The following is a 21,325-nucleotide window of genomic DNA, read 5'->3' on the forward strand; positions in this document are numbered from 1 at the left end:
TCAAAGTGCCCCATTAAATTACTCTGTCCATTTGGATTTGGAGTTTTTATGTTTTTGTTTACAATGAACATCAGACAATCCATGAGGCTAATGATGGACATTCTATACCCGTATGTACACAAATGTATACATAAACAAAGGAAATCCAGATTACCCAGTGATTTAGCCTTATTAATTCTTGTTTCTACATTTTTACTCACAACATTAACTCTCCTCCTTAATTGAGCCCTTTGTTGATAAAATACTTTTTTGTTTGTTGGTTTATTTCTCCCCATAATTGCTCCTTGGCCTCAGGGAAGGCATGTGAAGAGCAAATCTTATCTTTGCTGTAAACTGTGGCCTCTTTGTTTTAGCTGTGGCCCATTCTTAAATGGAAAGGATAACAGGATACCCAGAAAGACAAGCTGGTATATTACACAATTAAGATTCAATGAATTCTCAGATGAGCCATATCTACATTTAAGTATAAAATCCTTAATAAAACCAAACAAGAGGCGCCTGGGTGGCTCAGTGGTTGAACGTGTGCCTTTGGCTCAGGTGATGATCCCCGGGTCCTGGGACTGAGTCCCGCATCAGGCTCCCTGCAGGGATCCTGCTTCTCCCTCTGCCTATGTCTCTGCCTCTCTCTCTGTGTCTCTCATGAATAAATAATATCTTTAAAGAAACAAAAACAAAAAAAACAAACAAAATCAATTTTTGGATTAACTGTCATTGAAATTATCCATGTCACTGGTATTTTGCAGGTTTACTATGCATTTTAGGTACACCCATTAAGTGTTATTAAAATGCATGTTTATTAGTACTGCTCTTAATGAGACATAGTCCATTCATTTTAATTTACAAAACATGTAATGAATTATAGTGGTAGAGAGTGCTTCTTTCTCTATATTTTCCAAGAATCTGAAAAATCAAGAGGTTTTCTTGTTCTGTCCACGATGGCTCTATAGTAAAAAGCACAAGTATTAAGTGTATACTAAGAACAATATAATAAGTGCCATTTATGGGGTACTTACTAAGTGTTAAGTGCTATATAGGGTACTTTTTATATTGTGGTGGTTTTAGGACATGTCCACAAAAATCTCGATACTCCCTTCTTCAAAAGATGGACCCTAAGTCCCTTCCCCTTCAGTATGAGCTAAACTTAGTAATCCACTTTTAATACACAGAATAAAACAAAAGTGACAGTATGTGACTTCAGAAACTCAGTCATAAAAGGCACTTTGGCTTCCTGCTTGCTTGTTCTCTCTCTCTCTCTGAGATCACTTTTTCTGGGGAAGCCACTGCCATAGTCATGAGGAATATGTGAACTTCCTAGGCCTCCTGCCAACAGTGATAAGTGAGCTTAGGAGTCCTTTTCAAGCCTTCAGATGACTGCAGCTGAATCTAAGTCTTGATTTCAACTTATGAGGGATATTGAGTCAGAACCATCCAAGTAATTTGCTCCTACATTCCTGATGCTTAGAAACTGTGTGAAATAGTGTTTATTGTTTTAAACCTCCAAGTTTGGAATAATTTATTACATAGCAATAGATAATAAACACACACACACACACACACACACACACACACACACACACACAGAAACACATATATTTTATTCTTACAACCACCACGGGATAAGTGGTATTCTGAGGAAACAAAGACTTAGGTGGTTACTTAACTTACTCAAGGCCATACAGCTACTGGTTGCAGACCCAATGATACCACACCCATATTTGTTCCACTATATTATACTATCTTTTTTCAGGTCTTGTTTCTTTTAGGCAGCTTATTAGCTATCTCTCCCAACTTTGATTAGCTTGCCATCAATGCTCTCACTCAAACAATGGATTAGGGAAAAAAAGAAAAATGGCTAAGGACATAGTCCAGAATCATACTTCTGGAGATGTCCCTTTAGGATGATATGAACCCATTAATTAGCACATTTTTGGTATGATTGTTCAACCAATTATTTATCATCCATCCTATATTACTTTTGCTTATTCACAAGGATATCACTTTACTAAGAGGTAAAAGAGCTGGGATTGAAAGCAGGCCTTCCTTACCCACAAAGTGTGGGTTCTCTTTCCCTTGACCCTCTTCACTTCTCCCCTCCCTTCCTCTCCCCTCATCCTCTCCCCTGGTCCTCTCCCCTTGCTTCTTCTTCAATCAACTCTCATAGGCTTATAGTTACCATAGCTTCCTTTCCTGAATACCTACAGATATTTATTCTTTTTAATAAATAGTTGAAGAATATCACTCAAGACAGGTATCAGGGTCACCAACCTCAGTCTCCTTAAATGACTTTCTGAATATTGGTTCTCTGACTCCAATCTGGAACTTCTCTCCACCCTCACCCCTCCCCATAATGAACACAATTTCCATTTTCTACAGACTGCAGCAATGGTACAGCCAGTTTACCTACTAGATGTCTGTACCCTGGAATGTAAATTAGATCCAGAAATCTGAGTTCACTTAAAGGAGTTAGGTGATCTCTTAAAATCCCAGTCATGTTTGATTTCATTCCCTGAAACTACTCTTAATTTTATCTTTTTCAGTCCAAATAGCATCCTCTTTGAGAAAACTAAATCAAAACAGGAGGTGAATGCTCTGGTTTTTTTTTTCTTTCATTCATAATGGTATACCATCTACCTAGACCTAATTGTTCCTTTAGCTACAATGTAATTTTTTTAAGTTTTATTTATTTAAGTAATCTCTACACCCGCAATGTGGGACTCGAGCTCAAGACCCTACGATCAAGAGTTGCATGCTCTTCTGAGTGGGCCAGCCCAGCACCCTGCTGCAATGTAATTTTTTAATAAGGAAGACTTTTATATATGCATTTTTAAATTTTGTTTATTTATTCATTCATGAGAGACAGAGAGAGAGAGGCAGAGACACAGGCAGAGGGAGAAGCAGGCTCCATGCAGGGAGCCTGACATGGGACTCGATCCCAGGTCTCCAGGATCAGGCCCTGGGCTGAAGGCAGGCGCTGAAACACTAAGCCACCCGGGATGCCCTATATATGCATTCTTATGTTTATTGCAACATTATTTATAATGGCCAAGATGTGGAAGCAACTTAAGTGTCTATTGATAAACTCAACACTCAAAGAACAAATAATCCAGCCAAGAAATGGGCAGAAGACACGAATAGTCATTTCTCCAAAGAAGATATAAAAATGGCCAACAGACATATGAAAAAATGCTCAGTCATTCAGCATCAGAGAAATACAAATCAAAACCACAATGAGATACTACCTCATACCAGTCAGAATGGCTAAAATGAACAAGTCAGGAAATGACAGATGTTGGCATGGATACAGAGAAAGGGGAACCCTCTTATACTGTTGGTGTTGATTGTAAGCTGGTGCAACCACCATGGAAAACAGTTTGGAGGTTCCTTAAAAAGTTGAGAATAGGGCTAACCTATGACCCAGCAATTGCACCACTGGGTATTTACCCCAAAGATACAAATGTAGTGATCTGAAGGGGCACCTGTACCCCAATGTTTATAGCAGCAACGTCCACAATAGTAAAACTTTCTTTTTTTCCATAGAAAAAGCTCAGATGTCCATCAAGGGATGGATGAAGAAGATGTGATATATACATATAATGTAATACTACTCAACCATCAAAAAAATGAAATCTGCCATTTGCAATAATATGGATGGAACTAGAAGATATCATGCTATGTGAAATAAGTCAATCAGAGAAAGACAATTATCATATGATCTCACCCTTATGTGGAATTAAGAAACAAAACAGAGGATCATAGGGGAAGAGAGGAAAAAAATAAAACAAGACAAAATCAGAGAGGTAGACAAACCATAAGAGACTCTTAATCAGAGGAAACAAACTGAGGGTTGCTGGAGGAAGGGGTGTGGGGGAACAGAGTAACTGGGTGATGGACATTAGGAGGGCACATGATATAGCGAGCACTGGGTATTATATAAGACTAATGAATCACTGACCTCTACCTCTGAAACCAATAATACATTATAAAATAACATTAATTAATTGAATTGAAATAAAATGTTTAAGAAGTGTCTATTGATAAATGCACAGATAAAGATGTCATACACATGTGTATATGTATCATATGTGTGTATAATAGAATATTACACAGCCATAAAAAAGGATGGGATTTTTGCCATTTGCAACAACATGGATGGACCTAGACAGTATTATACTAAGTGAAATAAGTCAGACTGAGAAAGACAAATGCCATATAATTTTGCCCCTATGTGGAATTTAAAAAAACAATTAATAAATAAACAAAAGAATCAGATCTATAAATACAGAGAACAAACTGATGGTTGCCAGAGGGGAGGGAGGAAGGGAGATGGAAAAAATGGGTGAAAGGGAGTGGGAGATATAGGCCAAAAAGGTTACTTGCTCTTATTACTTCTATTTATATTGTAATGAGGTCCTACTCTGTGCAATCAAGAAAAAAGAAAGACCCCCACGAAGATTGGATAGGAAGAAGTAAAACTGCCTCTATTTGCATATGACATGATTTTGCATGCAGAAAATTCTAAGGAATCTATAAAGAATCTATGAGAACTAATAAGAGAATTTATCAAAGTCACAGAATACATGAGGAACATACAAAAAGCAATGAGATGTCTATAATCTTGCAGTGAAAAACTGGTAAAGAAAATAACTTCAAAAAATAATACTATTTATAATACTTGCACAAAACACGAACTATTTAGGGATATTCAATAAAATGTATAAGATCAAAAATAAATAAATAAATGTATAAGATCTATATATTAAACACGATAGCACATTGCTGAGAGAAAGCTGAGAGAAATATAAGAAGACCTAAGGAAAAATGTACTATGTCCATGGATTGGAAGATTCAATAATATAAAGTTGACAATTCTCCCCAGATTGATCTACAGAATCTTCAAATCTCAATCAAATTCTTCGCAGGCTTTCTTTCTTCCTTTCTTGTAAAAATTGACAAGTTTGTTCTAGAAGTTATATAGAAATGCAAGGGACTTCTAATGACCTAAACAATTATGAAAAAGCAAAAGCTGAAGCGCATACACTACCTTACTATAAAGCTAAAGTAATCAAGTCTAAGGTTTAATAAATAGATCAATAGAATAGAACAGAAAATCTAGCAATGAACCCATACATATATAATCGACTTTTTTTTTTTTTTTTTTTTAAACAAAGGAACCAAAACAGTTAAGTGGGAAAAGTAGTCTTTTCAACAAATGGTGCTGGAACAAACAACTAGTTATCCAGATGGTACAAAAGAGGACCTTGACCTCAACCTCAAACCACCCACAAAAATTGATTCAAGATGGATTATTTACCTAAACATAAAAGCTAGATTTCCAACACTTTTAGAAGAAAATGTAGGGTAATACTATCACAAACTTAGGATAGGCAAAGATTTTTAAAAACTGGGCCCAGAAGCACTAACCATAAAAGAAAAAATTTATCAAATGGAATTTAAAAACTTCTGCTTAATGGAAAACACCATAAAGGGAAAAAACAAGCCAAAGAATAGTACAGATATTTGCAATATGCAATCTGACTTGCAACCAGAATACATAAAGAACTCCTACCACTCGGTAATTAAAACAACCCATCCTAAACTGAGTAAAAGATTTCAAAAGGCATTGAGGGGGGCACTTGATGGGATGAGCACTGGGTGTTATACTATATGTTGGCAAATTGAACTCCAATAAAACATATACAAAAAAAAAAAGATTTCAAAAGGCATTTCACAAAGAAAAGGGCTAATAAACAATAAAAAAGTATTCAATATCATTAATCATCAGAGAAATGCAAATTAAAACCACAATGAGATACCACTTCATACTCACTAGAAAGGCTAAAATTAAAAAGTCTGTGCTCACTTCAGCAACACATATGTTAAAACTGGTATGATACAGAGATTAGCATTGTCTCTATGCAAGGATGACATGCAAATTTGTGAAGTGTTCCATATTTCTAAAAACAACCTTATAGTGATAATCATTTCACGATATATACATATATTAAATCATCACATCTTAAATTTAAACAATGTTACATGTCAATTATATCTCAATAAAGCTAAGGGAGAAAGGAAGACTGAAAACATCAAATGTTAGCAAGGATGTATTCACAACCAGGGTTTTTCAGACATTTTTGGTAGGAGTATAAAACAGTACAACTACTTTGGGAAAAGTCGGCCAGCAATTCCACTCTTAGATATTTACCCAAGAGAAATAAAAACATATGTCCATGAAGTTCAGCATCCTTTTATGAAAAAACTCAAAATAAATTGGGTATAGAAGTGAATGTACTTCAACAAAATAAAGGTCATTTATGGCCCACAGCTAACATACTCAACAGTGAAAGACTGAAGGCTCTTCCTCCAAGAGCAGGGACAAGATCATACCTTTTCAACATAGTGCTAGGAGTCCTACTCAGAGAAATTAAGCAAGAAAAAGAAATGGAAAAGCCATCCAAATTGGAAACGAGGAAGTAAAATTGTCTCTGTAGATGATATCACCTTATATAGAAAATCTCTCCTTTTTTTAAAAGAATTTATGTATTTATTTGAGAGAAAGAAAGCACAGTAGGGGGAGCGGCAGCAGCAGAGGGAAAGAGAGAAGCAGGCTCCCCACTGAGCAGGAAGCCGGGTTTAGGGTTTGATCCCAGGACCCTGGGACTATAATCTGAGCTGATGGCAGATGCTTGACAAACTGAGCCCTCCAGGCGCCCCTAAAAAAATCTAAAAAAAAAAAAAACAACAAAAAACCTGTCAGAACTAATAAATAAATTTAGCTAAGTTGCAGGACACAAAATCAATATATAAAAATCAGCTGCATTTTTATATACTAACAGCGAGTTATCTGAAAAAGAAAGAAAACCATTCCATTTACAATAGTATCAAACACAATAAAATACTTAGGAATAAATTTAACCAAAGAATTTTTTTTATCTCAGCAAAAAAATCTGTACATTGAAAACTAAGACTTTCATAAAAAAAATTGAAGAGGCACCTGGGTGGCTCATTCGGATAAGTGTCTGCCTTTGGCTCAGGTCAAGACATGGAACAACCTAAGTGTTGGTTTATGAATGGATAAAGAAAATACAATATATGTATATAGTGGAATACAATTCAGCTATAAAAGAGAAGGAAATCCTGCCTTCTACAACAACATGGATGGATCTTGAAGTGAGATAAGTCAGAGAAAGACAAATGCTGTATGATTTCAAATTATATATCAAATCTAAAAAAGCCAAATTCATTGAAATAGAGAGTGGAATGGTGGTTGCCGAGAATGGGAGGTGGTAGAAATGAGGAGATGTTCATCAGAGAATACAAACTTCTAGTTATAAGATGAATAAGTTCTGGGGACATAACATACAGCATGATGACTAGATGACTATACTTAACAATACTGTACTATATACTTGAGAGTTGCTAAGAGGGCAAATCGTAAATGTTTTCACTACTAAAAACAATAATAACGAACCCTCAAAAAAAAAATAAAAAATAAAAACGAACCCTCAAAATTACAAAACAACAACAACAACAATAACAAATCCCCCAAATTACAAAAACCGGTAATTATGTGAGGTAATGGAGGTGTTAACTAACTTTATTGTGGTAATCATTTTGCAATATACATATATATCAAATCATCACTTTGTACACCTTAAAGTTACATAATGCTACCTGTCAATTATATCACAATAAAGCTAGGAGAAAATATGTGCACAAAGTCTTATAGACAAATATTTTTGATACTTTATTCATAGTAGCCAAAAACCACATAATTCACATGTCCATTAACAGGTGAACAAAAACAAATTGTGCTATATTCATATAATGGAACACTACTCAGCAAAAAAAAAAAAAAAAAAAAAAAGGAACAAATGTGATGATACATACCATGATGTAGATGAACATTTCTCCAAAGAAGATATACAAATGACCAATATGCATAGGAAAAGATGCTTAACATCATTAGTCATCAGATAAATGGAAATCAAAAGCATAATGAGATACCACTTTCTACCCACTGGGATGCATATTAAAAAAGACAGATAATACCAAGTGTTGGCAAGAACCTGGAAAAACTGTAACCCATACATTGCTAGTGGGAATATAAAACGATGCTGCTACTTTGGAAAAAGGCAGCTCCTCACAAAGTTATATAGAATTAGGTATATATACTCAAGAGAAATGAAAACATATGCTCATGCAAAAACTTGAATGCAGATGCTCATAGCAGCATTCATAATAGCCAAAAAGAAGAAACAACCCAGATGTCTATCTATGGATGAGTGGATAAACAAATGTGGTATACCCATACAATGGAATATTATCTAGCCACAGAAAAGGAATGAGGTATGCATCTGATACATACTATGCATGGATGAATCTTGAAACTGTTATTTTAAGTGTAAGAAACCAGACATAGAAGCCCACATATTGTGTAATTCCATCTATATGAAATGTCCAGAATAGGCAAATCCAAAGAGATAGAAAGTAAATTAGTGGTTGTCTGGGGCTAGGAGTAGGTGAGTGGGGGGAAAAGTAGTGGGTAATTATTAACTAGAGTTACTGCTAATAAGTATGGGTTTTTTGCGGTGGCAGGGGGAGTTAATGAAGAAAATATTCTAAAATTGATTGTGGTGATGGTTGCCCAACTGTGTACGCATATATTAAAAACAACTGAATTGTACACTTTAAATAGGTGAATTAGGGGGGCATCTGGTTGGCTCAGTCAGTAAAGCATTCAATTCTTAATCCCAAAGTTGTGAACTCAAGACTCATGTTGGGCATGGGGCCTACTTTAAAAAATTTTAAAAATAGGGCCACTTGGATGGCACAGTTGATTGAGCATCTGACTCTTGGTTTTGGCTCAGGTTGTGATCTCAGGGTCCTGAGACCAAGCCCCATGTCAGGCTCCATGCTTAGCATAGAGTCTGCTTCAGATTCTCTCTCTCTCTCCCTCTGCCCCTTCTGAAACTCATGCTCTCTTGCTCTCTCTCTCTCTAAAATAAAGACATAAATCTTAAATAAATAACTAGGTGAATTTTGTGGCACTCAATTATATCTCATTGTATTATTTTAAAATTTTTTAAAGAACCATTTATACAATTCTTTTTTGTGAGTTTTCTGTTCACTTCATTAAATTTTCTACGGAATATGTAGTATTTTTATAGCTGATTTTTAAGGAATCTGTACATAAGGAAATTAGCCCTTCATCTCTCTAAGTTACAAATATCTCTCCCTATTTGTTGTTAATCTTTTGTCCTCATTATAGGGTTTTTTCCATCAAGCAGATTTTTCATCCTTTTTTACCTATTGAAATACATCAGGAGCTTCATTTATGATTCCAAGCTTTCTGTCATTCATATTTAGAAAGGCTTTTCTCTCTGTGAGATTATAAAAACATTTTCCTGCGGTTTCTTTGAGGGTATTTATGGTTTCAATTTTTACATTGAAATATTTGATCCATCTGGAATTTATTTTCATATAAGGTGTGAGGAAGGAATCCAACTTAATTTTTTTTAAGATGGCTACTAGTTGTGCTCATTGATTTAAAATGCTCCCCCTCCCCCGACATAGGTTAATACTATTTCCATATTGGGGTCAGTTTTGAGGCTTCTCCATTCTGGTCCATTGATTTTTACTTACCTATTCATGTGCCAATAATGAATGTTTGTATAGTATAGCATAGTGATGAAGCGATGTACCACTGGAGCCAACTTTCTTTTTTTTTTAATTTTTATTTATTTATGATAGTCACACAGAGAGAGAGAGAGAGAGGCAGAGACACAGGCAGAGGGAGAAGCAGGCTCCATGCACCGGGAGCCTGATGTGGGACTCGATCCCGGGTCTCCAGGATTGCGCCCTGGGCCAAAGGCAGGCGCTAAACCGCTGAGCCACCCAGGGATCCCTGGAGCCAACTTTCTGAGTTTAAATTCAACCTATGCAACTTACTGGCTCTGTGAGTTTGAGCAAGTTCACCATAATGAGCTGTTGTGAGAATTAATGAATTATTTTATCTAAAGTGCTTAGAACAGTACCTGGAACATAGTGATTTGTGTTAGCTATTTTATTAATAAAATTTTATAGCTTTGTAATAGATTCTAAATCTGGTAGATCTAGTGCCCCATTATTTCTTCTCTTTCTCAGGATATTCCTGGTTATTCTATTTAGTCTTTCTGTATAATCTTTACAATCAGCTTGTCTCAACAAAATAAGCAAATAAGCAAAATTAAATACTGTTTTTACTGAGATCATGTTAATTATAGATAAAATTAGGAGCACTGACAACTTTATGATTTTTAAGTCTCCCTTTCCAAGAATGCAGTATGTCTTTCCATATGCCAAAGGCTTCTTTCAGGTTCTTCAGTAGCATTTTAAAGTCTTCATATAGTCTTGCATATTCTTGTTAGGTTTATTGCCAGGTACTTTATCTTCTCTTGTTATTGTAAAAAGGGAGTTTTCTTTTTATCTGAATATATAAAGGCTATTATTTTTAAATAAATTATTGGTTTTAGTATATTTTATTTAATTCTCTTGCTGAAGTTTCATGCTGTTTATAATAGATTTCAGTTTATCTTGGGGCTTTCCAGGTAAGCATTTGTATCACCTGCAAATAATGTGATTTTCCTTTTTCTTTAAAATGTGTATATCTCTTATGTCTTTTTCCTAATAATATTGACTGAAATCTTCAGAAAAATATAAATAATGGTAGGAAACCATAAAGAGTGAAACTTTTTATAATTATATGTAGAACTCCTACCTCATATTTCTTCCTTCTTAGATGAAGATAACATGAAAGCAAATACAATATTTAAAACTTTAAAGAAGAAAAAGATGAAATTTAAAAAAGGACTTTAGATATATTTGAAGATATACATGAGATATATGAGAAATATACGGGAGAAAAAGCTTCTATGCTAAAAAAAGTTATGCAAATGTATATTCAGCATAGTATATATTAGACTATGTGTAAAAACACCCATTTATAAAAAAATATTAGACCAAGGAGAGAGGCCTCAGGAGAAATCAAACTTGCTGACATCTTGACTTAGACTTCTAGCCTAGAGACCGTGAGAAAATAAATTTCTGTTGTTTAGGCTAAAAAACCCCACCAAAAAGAAACAAAAACAAAAACAAAACAAAACAAAACAAAAACAAACAAACCAAACAAAAAACCCACTAGGAATAACAGCAAGTATATAAATGGTGAATGCTGTCAGTAGTGGGTTTGGAGGTGATTATTTTTCTGCTTCATTACACCTCTCTGTACTACTACATTTCTACAATAATCAAGTATTTCTTTAATGATCAGAAAAACAGAAACAGAAACAAAGAATTAATCAAGTATACTGCTTTTTGGCTGAATCTGACTTTGACTTATGCCTTGACATTTGAAATCCCTATCACCATGTTCTCCTATCTCAGTCCAGTTTTGTGATCTGCATCAAAAATGCTTTATCTATATCTCCATTTGGCTAGGTAGTCTACAGTCTAATCCCATGATGATGTCACTTCTCTTCTGCTCTTCTTTTATCTGAATCCAGATGTTCTCCAACATGCTCCCACCCTCAGATTTGTGACTAGATACACATACAGCTATAGATCTTTTTGATATCAGACTGCTTTGCTTCTCTTAAGTCTCCTAAATATATTTCTTTTTCGTTGCCTATGATTCTTCCCAAAAGACTTCTGAATGACCCACAGATGGAAGTATCCTACAGGCAAATCTGCACTTTGGTACTTCTGGGCATTAACTCTCCTTGAGCAAGGATTGTTCTCAAGTTTTTGAACCCTGGGATGTCTCCTAAGACACTCCAAGGAAACCCTTCTCCAGCCAAGATGATGACTAATACAACTTTTGGAGATACAGCATTCTTGGAGGAAGTCCAGAAACCATATTGATTGGCTTTATTACAAATTCATACTATCTAACCTCAACTGGATGCTCATGGCTACTGGGTAATCCTTTTAGTCATCTCCTTCTGACTTTGTATTACATTCCTTACAACAGCTGCCCCAGACATTTTCCATTCTCAAATTTCCAAACTAACCCTTTGCCCCGACTCACAACTCTAAGCAGATAAACTATTTTGCTGAGAAGACTGAAGTCACCTGATTTTTCAGTCCTTCAATTTCCTTTCCCTATACTTTAATATTTCTTTTTTGTCTTCAGTTAATCCTCACTTCTTCTTTCCCTCTCTTAGAGAATCTTTCCCATTTCTTACTAAGATTAATCCTTCCATCTGTGCTCTTAAAAGTCAGTTCTTTCAGTTTCTCTAGGACCTTGCTCTATCAATTATCCCCTTACACTTGCATCTTTAACCTTGCTTTTTCCATTAACTCCTTGCTAGCTACCTGCACATGTTTAAGTGATCTCTTAATCTAAAAAATCTTTCAAAGACTACTCACTAAAGCTTTCTTCTTTTGTTTTTCAAAGACAAATTTCTCAGAATGGTGTGCTATATTCATTATCCCCTTCTTTCTCACCACCCATTCATTCACTCATTAATCCTTTCAGTGTTGCTCCCATCATTCAACTAAACTGTTCTCTTAAAAGTTACGGATAATCACTAAGTCACTATAGTAGATTTGAAGGATCTTTTCTTAGCTCTCCACCTGTGACAACTGATACTGTTGCCCATCTTAGAACTCTCCTCCTTGGCTTCTGCAATGTTATATTATGCCATTTCTTTTCATATGTTCTGATTGTTTCTCCCTGATTCTTCTTCCTTCTCTCATCCTTTAAATATAAGGATCCCCCAACGTTCTGCCCTTATCCCCCTCTCTCACTACACTTTCATTCCTCAGTGATTTCATCCATTCACACGATTTAACTACTGACCATATTTCCTCTTCCAATCTCTGTAACATTCTTGAATTCCTGCTGACAGGTTCATTTGAAAGGTGTGCTGGCTTTTCAAACTCAGTTGACTCTAAATCAAACTATAGCAGCAACTCTTTTTAACTCCACTTAACAAATTCACCAAGTGTTTGGTTTTCATTTTTTAATAATATGCATATGCTGCTCTTTCTTGATTTTTAAATTTTAGACATTATCTTTGAACTCTTAGATAAAGATATCTTTTTTACCACTGACACATACTTTCCATTTTCCAATCTCTCTAATATATAGTACCAATTTTATCTTAAAATATTTAGTACTTATATTTTTATGTTATATGAATATTATTCATAGCCAAGCTGCAAGGTATATTACTAGTTCATTTTTCCTTCTCATACAGCTTTTTGTTTTTCTTGGAATAACTGTCACTTTCTTGGTTTGCTTGGAGTTTCTAAGTATTAATCGCTATTTCTTTTATTTTTTTTTTATTAAAGATTTATTTTCAAGTAATCTCTACACCCAACACAGGGCCTGCATTCACAACTCTGAGATGAAGAGTCACAGGCTCCACCAACTGAGCCAGCTAGGTACCCGTAATCATTGTATCTTTAACTGAAGAATTCATCTCTAACTCTCCAACTGAATGTAATCTAACACAACAGTTTTGTTTTGTTTTTTAAGATTTACTTGAGAGAGAAAGAGAGAGTGAAAGAGCAATGGGGAGGGGGAGAGGAAGAAAAGAATCTTAAGCAGACTGTGTGCTTAGTGTAGAGCCCTACATGGGGCTCAATCTCACAACCCCGAGATCATGACTTGAGCTGAAACCAAGAGTTGGATGCTTAACTGACTGGGCCACCCAGGGGCCCCTAACACAACAGTTTAATCAGTTCTATTTTTTATTTTCTTGTACACATTCAATCTAGGAGTTTTCTGCTGCTCCAGTTTGGTTGTTTTTAGCTCTTCCACACAAATGGTTGTCTGGGATTATCCTTCGTTATCATCCTAAGACTTCTCTTAACCTCTCTCCTGTGTTGTTGGATCCCTTGTTTCTAGATCCCATAATTTCATCTTTTTTAGATTTATCCCAATTTTTGATGAAACACGTCCTTCCAGGGTTTCATGAGAAATGCTTATGGTAGTTAAAATTTATAAGCTCTTGCCTATCTAAAAATCTATACTTTATTTCATAGTTGATTGATAATTTGACTTATGGTACAGAATTCTAAGTCAGAAATAAACTTCCCTTAGAATTCTGAAAGTATTGTGCTCTATTGTTTTTTAGCTTCCAGTGTTGCTATTGAGAAGCCTGATAGCATTCTAATTCCTCTGTATTCCTTTTTTTTTTTTTTTTTTTTATGTTTTACTCCTGGACTGGGCCTCGAAGTTTCTTGTATTATTTCTCTTACTTTCCTTTTTTTTTTTTTTTTTTTTTTTTGCCTCTTCTGGGCAATTTCCTCAACTCTACCTTTCAGTCCTTTTATTGAATTTTTTTTCTTTTTCTTTACTTTTTAATGGGGGGAGGGGCAAAGGGGGAGAGAGAATTCCAAGCAGGCTCCACACTCAGCACAGAGCCCAACTTGAAGCTCAATCTCACAACCCCAAGATCATGACCTGAGCCAAAACCAAGAGTTAGATGCTTAACTGACTAAGCCACTCACGTGTCCCTGAATTTTTTATTTCTGATATTCTAATTTCTAAGGACTTTTTTGTTTTTTTTTTTATAGTAGGCTAGTCTTATTTAATGAATCTAGTATTTTCTCTTTTTTTCTCCCCTGAGGGTATTAATTCTAGCTTTCTTTTCCTTGTATTGTCACAGCTTTTCCTGAGTTTCCTCCTCCTGTGCCCTGTCAGTTTTGCCTTGATTTCTATTATGTTCAAGATTTCTTCCTCATATCTGGTGATCCTTGAGTATGTCCATCCATATTTAGAGTAAGATATTAAAAAGCTGGGTTATCTGAATGGGTAGAGCTTGTTAACATTGATCTTTATATACAATGAATAGGTTGAGACCTGGTCATTTCCCTAAACATCAGATTTGTAGGGACTTTTTCTAGGGCTACTTTAGTTTCTCCAGAAAATATTCCAGGCTTTGTCTGGAGGGCATCCATTTAGCAGACAGCATTCTGAGAGCTAAGCAAAGAAGGGAACAGGATATCAACATTTGGCATATAGACGCTGTCTTAATCTCCTTGTTTTCATTAGCCATCTCACCTCTGCTCTGTGTCTCTCATTCCTAAATTGAAAATTCCTCCAGTTTAGTTTCTCCAATCTTCTACTGGATTCAGAAGGGCACTGACCTTGATGCTTGATGAAGGAGAGAGGATCTGGGGATCTTACTGTTCCTTATAAAGACTTTCAACAACTCTTCCTGTTTTCAGTTTTCTGTACATCCCCAATTTCAGAGTACCGTCAATTCCAGTCCCTGACCCCCCAGACCTCTGTGGAACTGACACCTTTCCCTTTTGTAAGTAGTTAGTCATCAGCTTTCTCTGCTAAATCAGTTCCTACTTAACCATCTGCTGTTCAGCTTCTAAAATTTAGTTGACACCTGTCTCTCATCATAAGCTCTTCTCTTATTTTGTTTGTTCTTTTGGCTTTCTATCCTTTCCCCCCCTTTATCATAATTTTAGTGTGTTCTACAGAGAGAGTAAATAAACATGCATATTTGGCCTGACACTTTCTACTAGTGATCTATATATAACTGTTTACTTACATGTCCATTTTCTCTCCAACTAGACTATGAACTTAAAAAGAAAATGATATCCTCCTTACCCTTTTTAGTTCCAGCACCTAGAGTAATAACCTGGCACAGAGGACACATTCAACAAATACTGTTGAGTGAATGAACAGTTGAATGAGTGAGTTCTCTGCATACCTTTCATCATCTAGCACAATGCTTTGAACACTGAAAGCATTTAATAATGAATTCAAAAAGGAAAGTCTTATGATTGACATTTTGTATTTAAAATTTCAAATATATGGTTCTCAGAAACACTTGTTTGCATAAGTATAATTTACATAGCTACAGTATTTAGACTGTATACTACAAATTTAATGTAATCTTGCTAACCAAGTAACTACTGAAAGTGAATCCTGACTTCATTGTTCGGAAAAGTCTCAATCTTAATGTCCTTTTCAAAAACAAACTTTTGTTTTTGTTTTGGCCCCATCCTTTGTGTCCTACTTTTTGATTTTTTTAATAGAAGAAGAAAGGGGTAGGAATATATTAATCACAAATTAAAAGACCATACAAAAGCCACTGCTGAATTGAGAACAAGCTTCTGGACGGAGATGAGAGGATTACAGAATACGTGTATTAAAGTCTTCCATCTTCAATACACTAACATAATGAAATGCAGTCATAGTTTTTATGTCACTTTAGGTCAATATTCAGAATAATTATATTTACTTTTCTAGGGTCTGCTTTTTAAATGCTCAAGTAGGGACATGTGGGTGGCTCAGCGGTGGTGTGATCCTGGGGTCCCGGGCTCGAGTCCCGCATCGGGCTTCCTGCATGGAGCCTGCTTCTCCCTCTGCCTATGTCTCTGCCTCTCGCTGTCTCTCATGAATGAATAAATAAAATCTTTAAAAAAATTTTAACTTAAAAAATAAAATAAAATGCTCAAGTATAGGGCACCTGGGTGGCTCAGTCGGTTGAGTGTCTGACTTTTGATTTAGGCTCAGGTCATGGTCTCAGGGTCATGAGATGGGAGCCCTGTGTAGGGTTTCATGCTCAACGAGGAGTCTGCTTGGGATTCTCCCTCTCCCTCTGCCCCTCCCCCTCTACTCGTGTTCAGTCTCTCTCAAATGAATAAATAAATCTTTAAAAATAAAATAAAATGGGCAGCCTGGGTGGCTCAGCGGTTTAGCACCGCCTTTAGTCCAGGGCCTGATCCTGGAGACCCGGGATCGAGTCCCATGTCAAGCTCTCTGCATGGAGCCTGCTTCTCCCTCTGCCTGTGTCTCTGCCTCTCTTTCTCTCTCTGTGTGTCTCTCATGAATAAATAAATAAAATCTTTAAAAAATAATTAAAAAAAAACAAAAATAAAAATAAAATAAAATGTTCAAGAATACCAAAATATAGTCTGCAATAGATCCAAATAAAGAGAGCTTATAGGGACACCTGGTCAGTGGTTGAACATCTGCCTTTAGCCCAGGGCATGATCCTGGAGACCTGGAATAGAGTCCCATATCAGGCTCCCTGCATGGAGCCTGCTTCTCTCTCCGCCTCTCTCTGCATCTCTTATGAATAAATAAAATCTTAAAAAAATAAGACAGTTTATGGAATAAGCTTAGTAAGAGAGTAAATTTCTCCACCACAAATCATAATCTCTTATTATGCTAGATAAGCTGGTTTCTCACTGTCTTTTCAAATACCATTATCGCTTCAGTGCTCACACTGCCTAAAATACCCTCTTCCCTCTTCCTAGTCAAATTTGCCATCTTTCAAGGTCCAACCTGAGCTTCCTCTCTTCAATAAAAGCTTCCATGTGGCCACTTCTTTCTTATGACCTGTGGCACTTCTTTGAACCACATACCCTGACACCTGATTATACTCTATACCACTCTTTAGCCATCTTCCCAACTAGACTGTATGCATCATTGGCCTCAAGGCCACAGCCTTCTTTTCTATATCGCATAACTCCTAGTACCACTTTGGACACATAGCAGATGCTTAAACAACATTTTCTTTTTTTCAAAATAAAAATAGCTTTATTTTTATTGTGATTATGAAAATGCTGCGTGATCATTATAAAAAAAACCTCAAACAACATAGAAAAGTGTGAAGAAAAAGTAAAATGCCAGTACTGAGAGAAAACCACTAATAACATTTTGGTAAACCTCTTTCCAAACATTTTGGTATGCACATAAACATGCACAGACATAAGATATGTATAATTTTATATAAATGGTATTATACCATTCTGCTATTCTGCAACTTGAGACAATAAATGTAGATTTTTTCACTATTACTTCCTTGCCCATCATTGCCTCCTGAATTTAGTTTTATTTTAAAAGTAGAAATGTACTTCCAAGAATTATTGGCCAATTAGCATAACACATAAGGTTGTGAACACTGGAATTATATATTTTTCAGACTATTAATTCTTTTGTCATCAGACCTACTGTGATTATAATGTGACTAAATTCACATATTTGTTCATATTTTACATAAGAGAAATATCCTTTTAAAAATCCACTTCCAGGGATCCCTGGGTGGCGCAGCGGTTTAGCGCCTGCCTTTGGCCCAGGGCGCGATCCTGGAGTCTCAGGATCAAGTCCCACATCGGGCTCCTGGCATGGAGCCTGCTTCTCCCTCCTCCTGTGTCTCTGCCTCTCTCTCTCTCTCTCTCTGTCTATCATGAATAAGTAAATAAATCTTTAAAAAAATAAAAATAAAAATAAAAATCCACTTCCAAACTCATCCTCTTTTTAGTATTTAATAGTTTTCTTTGACCTAGGAGATAAACTCTTGCTCAGAGGGAGAAAATTGATATTTCTAAGAGAAATGTTAACTAGGATCTTTATGAGGAAAAGGCCATAATAATAACAAAACAGTGGGTTTTAAGAGCAGCAGACTTACAAATTAGTTTGTTACAAATTAGTTTCTTTGATATTTTTTGGAGAAAGGGGTGGAGAATCAAGATGGTATAATAAGTGAACATTATATTTGGAGTCCTAAGGTTTGGTTTTGAATTTAAACTGTTGTCCTTACTGACCTAGATTCTTAATTCTCTTAGATATTGTTGTACTTTCTTTAGTTTCAACTTACAGTTCCTTTGTAAATATCTTGTGAAAGATATGTAAATAATTTATTTTTAGCCTTCATTTCTAATCTGTTTTTTTAAAGCTATACATTGTCTTCTAAGTATGACTTTAACTGCATCTCATGGATTTTGATTTGTTATATTTTTATTGTCATTTAGGTAAAATTGTTTTCTAGTGCCTATTGTGATTTCTTCTTTGACTCAGCATTATTTAGAAGTAATTGTTTACTAGTCAGAGAACATATTTGATTTTAATTTTTTGTAAACTATTGAGACTTGCTTTCATGGCCCTATCTATGGTCACTTTTGATAAATGTTCCATGTGTCCTTAAAAAGAATATGTACTCAGCAACTGTTGGATATGATATTTTATACAAGGTAATAAGGTTAAGTTTGCAAATCATGTTCTTCAAACCTTATTAATTTCTTATCAACATTATTTACTTTTTTGGTGTGCCATGTTCTATCAGATAAAGCTTTATTGAAACAATAAATAAATAAATAAATAAATAAATAAATAAATAAAATTGGTTGCCTGGTAAATGCCTTCGTGAGTACCCATTAATCTTTGTATGTTTTGTTACACATCTTTCCTGAGGTTTCAGTTATCTAGTACATTCTTACATTCCTTCTGCAAGTGATAGAGGTGGTGATAAATACTTTCCGGTATCAGTTTTGTCCCACTCGTATGGCCTCTTAGCACTAAAATACTTTTAGTGATAGTGGTGATGGCAGAACCTACTTTATAATTTGTTCATGTAAAATCTATTAATATTGGGTTTTTGAAAAATAATAATTTAAAGCTCTAAATGTCCTTTTTGGTTCCTATGTATCTAAAAAACCAGCATGCAACCCATGAAGTTCCTTCTCATCAATCTCCATGCCAGATGAGAATTTCCAGAACTGTTTTTTAAATCAGGGCAAGGAGAAAAGAACAGGGCAGGGAATCCTTGGCTGCAAGAGCCAGCTTCAAAGAATTCAGTGTGCTGGGAGCAGCAGCCAACTGGGCGCGACTATCTGCACCCTTGCACCAAAGCCAGAGAACAAAGATGAAGGGTGAGGAAATGAAGGAGATTCTTGAAGTGACTTCCCAGGAGGAATCTCAGACCAGCCACACCCAGTCCCTTCATCTTGGTAAATAACTCAACAAAACTGCAAATGGGCTTAGCAGAGTCTGTGCAGAAACCTCTCCCACAGAGTGGGGATTTCTTCCTTATTGCTGCTACATGCAACTTCCCAGACCCGCGCTTGCCTGCAGGGGAAGTGTGTGCTCTCCCCAAGTCAGGGCATGTTTATCAGATGAACAAACAAATAGCAAATAGCTCTTGGGAGGGTTTTCCCTATTTCCTGGCAGCAGAAGGACAGCAGCTGTTGTATGGTTAAACTGGGGATTTGGCCTTTTAAATATAGTTTTAAAAGTTTGTAGTAGAAAAATAAAATAAAAGTCTGTAGTAGAAACACTCCTTTCTGTCCCTATCTGATGGTTAAATTGAAATTTGAACTGTTCCTTCCAAGACGTGATCTTATTGGAAATGCACTGTAAATGAGCATGGCACATCCAGTCATCCAGCAGGCATTCATGAATTTATTCACCCAGCATTTAGAGCACCAAAACCAAGCAAAGGCAGTGAATGAGGATTCAGAGAGAAAATATGTGGTCTCTGCCATCAAGGGAGTTAACGATGATACTTATCACAATGACACAAGCAGCTGGCATTGATGGAGCAGTTATTATGTGCCAAGATTACTAACTGCCTTAATCTGTTATCTCACTGAGTTGTCACAACTTTGAAGTGGTATACTCTCCATTTTATAGATGAGAAAACTAAGGCCTGGAAAAAGTAACTCGACCAAGGTCACACCTAATAAAAAGTTCACCTGAACCCAAGGCCACTTAACTCTAAAAAGGTTTTCTCTTTAGGGTTTTATGTGAAGCTTGACACTACAAATCCAGGTGATATCTTAGGAAAGAGATTCTATATTTGCCAATAACTATATATAAGATGTGATAGAAGAAGTGCCATTAGAGAGCTCACTTTTGAATGGAGGTAAGGGAAGGCAAGGAAGAGAGGGATGTGATAATCACAAGGACTTTTAGACATGTTACTTGAGCTGGGTCTACCTGAGAATGGGCAGAAATGTGACAGACATGCAAGAAAATTCTACGCAGAAAAGCAAAACAAAAGTGTGCAAGGGGAAAAGCATAGGAGTGTTTGGGGGGAAAGCAAGTGTTTTTGTGTTGTTAGAGGCTAGGTTATGAGTAGGAGAGTTGCAGTTGGAAAGGCTGAGGTTAGAACATGAGTGGCCTACAATGTAAGGTAATGGGATTCATATTTCCTTAGGAGGCAATACAGAACTATGGACATTCTAAGCAGGGATGAACAAGCCCAGAGCTGTGCTTTAGAGAATTATATTTATAAAAGGTTTTGCAGTAAGTAATTCTCAAGCTTTAATGGTTATCAGGATCACCTGCAAAGCTTTTAAAATGCATGGGCCCCACAAAAAGTTCCAGAGCCACAGGAACTCTCAGAAACTGCTCTTAAGTGTGGAGAATGATAAAATCACTTTGGAAAATCTGGGAATATACGCTAAAGCTGAACATACACATTCCCAGCAATCTCACTCCTAAGTACATACCTAACAGAAATCTATATACCAAGAGATGTATAAAAGTAGGGTTACAGCACATTGTACCAGCCCCAAACTGAAAACAACC

General features: G+C 35.9%; 1 protein-coding gene and 1 non-coding gene across 6 annotated transcripts in view; one reads left to right on the forward strand and one right to left on the reverse strand.

The window, feature by feature from the left end:
• CSTPP1 (centriolar satellite-associated tubulin polyglutamylase complex regulator 1) overlaps positions 1-21,325 on the reverse strand; it is a 202,543-nt gene that overhangs the window by 74,483 nt on the left and 106,735 nt on the right. The window lies entirely within an intron of this gene.
• LOC112663758 (U6 spliceosomal RNA) lies at positions 5,853-5,956 on the forward strand. The gene has a single exon (XR_003139354.1). It is a non-coding gene; the product is annotated as a U6 spliceosomal RNA (small nuclear RNA).

This window comes from Canis lupus, chromosome 18 (genome assembly GCF_003254725.2).
Source record: "Canis lupus dingo isolate Sandy chromosome 18, ASM325472v2, whole genome shotgun sequence".
Lineage (NCBI taxonomy): Eukaryota > Metazoa > Chordata > Mammalia > Carnivora > Canidae > Canis > Canis lupus.